Genomic DNA, 6,660 nt, shown 5'->3' with positions numbered 1-6,660 from the left:
AGGAAAAAAATTAACTTAAATGATTTTAGCAAATGGCTGCAACATAACAAAGAGTGAAAAATTTAAGGGGGTCTGAATACTTTCCGTACCCACTGTATATATAATTTTCTTCTAAAATGAGCATTTTTCTCAGGCTCCTATATTTATGTTCAGTTATTTCACTTTAATGGCAATGAAAATAACCTATTACTGAACCTTCACATGAGAGCCTGAGAATAATGCTAATTTTAGAAGAAAATTTCAGATGGCACTTAGAGGCTTTTGCATCTGAACTCTTCATATATATATATATATATATATATAAAGACTATAAAATTTATATATAATGCATACTACTACTACTACTGCTCCAGAGATGCCTGTCCTGGATATCCATTTTTGGCAGCTCCTTCAACTTGTTTCAATTTTATCTTTCTTTTGAATGCTCAGAGCACAAAGACAACATTACCAAGGAACTCTACAACGCTCTACAGCTTGGTGCGATGCCAGTGGTAGGCCTATGGGCTCATCCAGAACAGAAATGCAGAGCATTTCATCCCTGAGATGCATTTATCAACGTCAATGACTTCCCCTCTGTGAGAGCTCTAGCGAAGTGTCTCCTTTTGAGCAGACATGAGGCGCTGTACAGCCGGTACTTCAACTGGAGGCGACATTTTGAAGTGAAAATCAGTTCATTCCCTGCCGAGCACGCTTGCTACAGCTGTGATTACATCAGGCGACAAGTGCTCAAGAAGCCTTACTAGTGAGGGATTACAGGAGCCATGGTCCTAAAACTCTCTTAAAGTCCCCCTGTAGTCAAAACAGTATACTTTACTAATGCTTATTAAGCTACTCAAATGTATTAGTTGTTTTTGAAAGTATGAGAAATATAAATAGGCCTACTGTATAGGAACAAAAAGCGTTTTTTGTTTTTTTTACTCTGCAAGTCAAGTCATAGCGTGCACTGGGAACAGAATTTAAATGCATTTTTTTTATACTCTTGTTTTTTGTATACTCACATCTTGTTTTAACACTATATCCTGATAGAGCACATACATCACAGAGATGTCTATTTGAGGTCTGCATTTACATATGCAAGAAAGAGTAATTTTTGTTTTAGAGTAATTTGCTAATCTGCAATTCGTCTATAGGATTTTTCCTATCAGATGTCAAATAGATGTTTAGAAAATGTCTTTAAGATGTTTATGATTTAGAATGCATATAAAACAGCAGAAGTTTGTATACAGCAGATGCATTCCAGGGGTGTATTTGGTTAAAGGGGTCATATGATGCTGCTAAAAAGAACATTATTTTATGTGTATTTGGTGTAATGAAATGTGTTTATGCGGTTTAAATAAAAAAAAAAAAACATTATTTTACACATACTGTACATTATTGTTTCTCCTCTATGACCCCGCTTTTTTGAAACGCGTCCATTTTTACAAAGCTCATCGGTCTGAAAAGCGAGGTGTGCTTTGATTGACCAGCTATCCAGTGCGTTGTGATTGGCCGAATACCTCAAGCGTGTGACGGAAATGTTACGCCCCTCACCATACTGTTGATGCCATGTCCAGCCAGAGCGACGAGACAAAAACTATATATGACTATTATAATGACTTATACTGTCTTTTTACGCGTTGTGTTGCATCGTGCCACGTAAACATAAAACCCTGTCTGCATTTGTGATCGGAGAAATGACAAACAACAAGCCCTACTCTACACTGCCCAAAACTCGCGTTTGAATCATCAGTGGCAAATCCTTTAAATGAAAACGTACTTACAGACTGTGAGTCAGAACTGCCGGCAATGTAGTCAACTCTCCCAGGATCAGTAAACGGTCCTCCATAAAATGTGCTACACACATCTGGATATTTGGGTTAAATTGTTCTGGAACAGTGTTGTAAATACAACTGAACCACTGATTTGTAGTCGTGTCCTCTTTTGGAAGACCAAACAAAGTAGTTTCGCTTTCACAACGAAAAACACAGCGGCCTAGCGTGAGCGGAAGCCGCGGCTTAGCGTGAGCTGAGGCCGGGCTAGACTGAGCAGAGGCGGCGGGGTCGAGAAAGGCCCGCCCGGCGGATTCGACGAAGGAGCGGCAACCACATGTGACGACCCCGGGCTGGACTCCGCTTTGTCCACAGTGAAAGCTGATCCGGTTATCCACAGCGAACCCTGAACTTTCGGTTGATTAACCCCAAACCTTGCTTACTCGAGGTATGTGGTTCCAAAAACGTGAAAGTTCATTCAACTCAGAGTATTGCTGCTTCTCAATGTGCCTACTTATACTATGCCCTTAAAGAATGTACTCTTTTGGTGAAGAAAAAGTACACACTTTTGAGTGTGTAGTAGAAGAGTAGGCAAGCTTTGGGATGGAAACGTGCCGTGCCATGCTGTTTCTTTCTTCTTCTTTTGTTCAATGGTCGTTTACATGCTTAGTGCATATCGCCACCTAATTGATGGTTGTGCAATCATTTTTATTTTTTTCCAGTTTAATCTTTAATCCTTGAGAATATGAATTATATTGTTTGTTTGATGCTAATTATATATTAAGTCATATCGGATATGTATTTTGATTTAGAATTACAGAAAATGCCGATCCATGTGTGAGATGATAAAATAAAATGTAATAAATATAGTGTTTTATAATTTATACAGATAACGTTAACTGTTATATATGCCAATAAAATAAATATAATAACAATATTAGAATAATATATGTATAACTTATATTAGCGCTTCATCATTAACATACAAATATATATATATACACACAATATATACACACTCTGTTTCTCTCATACACAAAAAGTCATTCAAAATCATTCACTATAATCAACAACAGAGAGGCTATATAGCGCCAGCTGTTTGTCCAGTGTTAAATGAAAAATTACTTGTTTTATTAATTTGAAGAAATATCTGACCAAATAATGCCGCGACTGAACAGAATTTTGAAGAACCGTCTACTAAAACAGAGTTAAAAGAAACAAAATTGACTATAATATATAATGACTCTGAGAAGTAGCCGTTCCGTTAATGAATCCTTCTTTTGAGTCGGTTCAGGCAAACGGGTCATAGATTTGCGATCAATTCTCTGTAGCTCTAACAGATCTTTTCACTCCCGCAGTGAATCGTTTGGAGCGTTTTCTCTCCTTCAAACAGAGCACTTGAGCACACAGTGAAAAGAGTGCGGAAAGAAGGGGATGTTTTCCATTGAAATCGACCCTGCAAATGCATCCTGTCAACGTTGAAGAAGTTGCCACACCTGCACATGGACCTCGTGAACGACTCAGTACTCCAGGTAAAAACCTTTTCAAAACAGTATCTAAACAAGTATTACAACTGCCATGCTGGTACCATGGTATGCTTTGAAGTAAATTGGCTTTCCAGTTAAATAAATAAATAGTTTAGTACCAAGGTATCTCAAAGTATCATTGTAGTCCATATCATGGTACTTTGTTGACACCCTAATTGTTATGTGTGGGTTTTAATTTAAATAATTTAGTAGTTTTGTAACAAAATGTGTTCATAAATTATATGAGTCTGTAGGCCTACATTATCTTTGACACACACACATAGGTTTGTTTTTGTGAAAAGTGGGGAAATCCCATAGGCGTAATGGTTTTTATACTGTACAGACCGTATATTCTATTGCCCTACACCAACCCTACCCCTAAACCTACCCCTTACAGGAAACTTTGTGCTATTTCAGATTTTCAATACACTCCATTCTGTGTGATTTATAAGCGTTTTGAAAAGTGGGGACATGGGGTAATGTCCTGAAAAGTCACCTTCTCCTTGTAATACCTGTCATACCCTTGTCATTATACAAATTTATGTCCTCATTTGTCACAAAAACGCACACACACACACACACACACACACACACAGACACACACACACACACACGCTGTATACGCTTATAAGAAAGATATTATATATACATATATTTGTTATAATGTTGTAAGAAACTTTATTATTATTATTTATTTTAATTTAATTTGATTAAAATCATGTACTTGTAACAAAGATGAGAAGACAATAAAAGGGTCTGTTGTTAGAATATAAGTTACCACTGGGTGCTGCTGTGTCTCCATACTCTCAGCATTAGCCCGTAACAACTGGACTGAAATAAACATGATGTGTTTCCAAACACAAGGGAATAACTTCTGTTTATTACACTTCAATGTACAAGTTGAGCAATAACACTGACTCTCTGTTGCTATTTAGTGGTATGACAAACAAACATGATTTTTTTATGCTACTAATTCACTGGCTGCAGTTTGGCTGTGCATATGCTTCGGCAAGACCTTACTAATTAGGCCCCATGCCTGCAATTAATGAGTTTAAAGAAAACTTGTTAAAGTCAAAATGGCAATGTGCTATTTATTTGAAAGGAATTTGACTTATGGGTATTATGGTGTATGGAGAGCCCTGCTACCTAAACATAATGAGGGGCTAGCAGTAAAACGAGAGAAATATTGGAGCAGGCTGTGTGTCTCTAGTTAGCTGGGCCAGCCTGGGTGTGATTATGCAAAAGGACTATTCGCATGGACAGTGATTTTTCAGTGGCAAAATTTCAAATTTCTGGCAACATGAAAGTGGTGTAAAGAGTACCTGAAAACCATACTTGAGTAAAAGTACAGATACCTTACAGTGAAAATTACTCCATTACAAGTTAGGTACACCAATTCCAAAACAACTTGAGTAAAAGTCTTAGAGTATCTGATTTTAACAAGTATTTTACTTATATTAAATTTAGGCTCAAAGATGCACTAGTCAAAGAGACATGCCAGTAAAAAACAAGAAAGAGTTGATTTGTGAGAAGAGCAATCACATTTATTTTCTAAAACCAAAATAAAACTCAACACCAACATTATAATGGATAAATACAATAAGGTTAAGTAAAATTTAAAAAGTCAAAGCCTTCTTGCACTGGATGTGCTGTATCAGCCTTCAGCTGCAGTCATGTCCTTATCTCATATATAAAACACCTGTGATTCACAGCTACTTGCTAAGGAACTTGCATTCACATAAGTATAGCCTTGTTGACAAGTTTGGGTGAATAAGGGCAAAAAGCACAAGATATAGTACTTTCAGCAGGGGCGGATCTAGAAAATCATTTTTAGGGTGCACGGCAAAGGGGTGGCATGGGGTCTATGAGGGGTGGCAACACCAAAGCAAGCCCCCATGCATAGTTTTTAAGGATTATGGTCTGACATACACAGTTGTGTTCACAAATATTGTATTACCATTAAGTAATCATCTATACTATTTAAAATTAAAAATAAACAGCAACATTTCAATATCCAGCATGGCACCAAGTCAATGCGCAATATAAAAAACTTCAACAGGTTATACATGTTTCTGAGCTTGTATCACTAAAGAAGACATGCGGTTCTATTAAAATTACATAGGCTACTTAGATGGTATAAATCACGTTTAGTGCAAGTTTAAGAGCAAAACTTTTGAATTCCCTAACGTTAGAAAGAAATACAATAATATCAAAGCACTGAAACTGGATCAGTTTTGAAAACAATGTTTGATTTTCTGTTATTAACAGAGGTGGGAGTGTCTGTAATCACTCAGAACAAACTCTATCAACCACATAGCAAGAGCCTAGCAACCACCCAGAATATCCTAGCAACCAACTAGCAACACTTTAGCAAACATCTAGAACATCTAACTGACCAAACCATTTATATGTTTTAAACAAGACTTTAAGACAAGCCAGCATAAATTTGTCTTTCAAACTTTTCAATCTAGTTATTACAGTTTTTCTTACAGGTTTGTTTTTCAACTGCTTACACACATTTAAAAAACTTTGCCTCTTTTTTTTTTTTCTCAAAACTTTACACACAAATCCAAGAATTGCACACACAAACGGCAAAATGCCTCATCTCTTGCAAAATGAAGCACTGCATTCAAAATATCACAAACACATCTCAAAAGCAAACATTTGCAAACACCTTTGCCATAATATTAATTCCTGTTAGATTTTGTGTGTGTCACAGAGAATTGTGTGTTGTGTTTTGCAAAAAGTGTTTTATGAAATTGAAAACTGAGTCAAAGGCTGAGAATTAGTGTATGGTTTTGCAGATTTGGTGTGTGCTTCTGCTATTTGAGTGTCAGCTTTCAGAAATTGTGTGACAAGTAAAGATTTTCAAATACACAGATGACTTTCTTGTCCAGTGAACACTGAGATCAATAACACTGTAACAAAAAACTCGTACTAAGATTCAGGAATTATTTTTCAGCTTAATGTCTATTATAGTATACATAAATTAAATTACAGATACAGATGTATAATTCAGCAATGAACTTTTGGGGAAAAAAATCGTTTTCATTTTACTACTGTAAAGCAATCTTGCAGTAGATGAAAAGCACTAGAAAAGTTCAAATACCAAAGAATTGTATGAACTTGGCAAGCACCACAATGCAGTTGAGTAAAAAATAAAATTTGGCCAAATTTCATTACAGTATACAGTCCTATAGCAGTTTCTTGGGCTCCTGACACATGACTAGCTATATCTCTAGGCAGTCATTTCTCAGTTCTGCAAAAATGCAGTACACATAAAAAATGGTTACAAATAAAATTTGACAGTCACACGCTTGAAGGTGTATAAGATGTGCTACAGTTTACTGTACATATAGAATAGTGACATTTCCATTATCTAATGT

This window comes from Sinocyclocheilus grahami, unplaced genomic scaffold (genome assembly GCF_001515645.1).
Source record: "Sinocyclocheilus grahami isolate Dianchi unplaced genomic scaffold, SAMN03320097.WGS_v1.1 scaffold264.1, whole genome shotgun sequence".
Classification (NCBI taxonomy): Eukaryota; Metazoa; Chordata; class Actinopteri; order Cypriniformes; family Cyprinidae; genus Sinocyclocheilus; species Sinocyclocheilus grahami.
Note: the sequence above shows the minus strand (reverse complement) of the source record.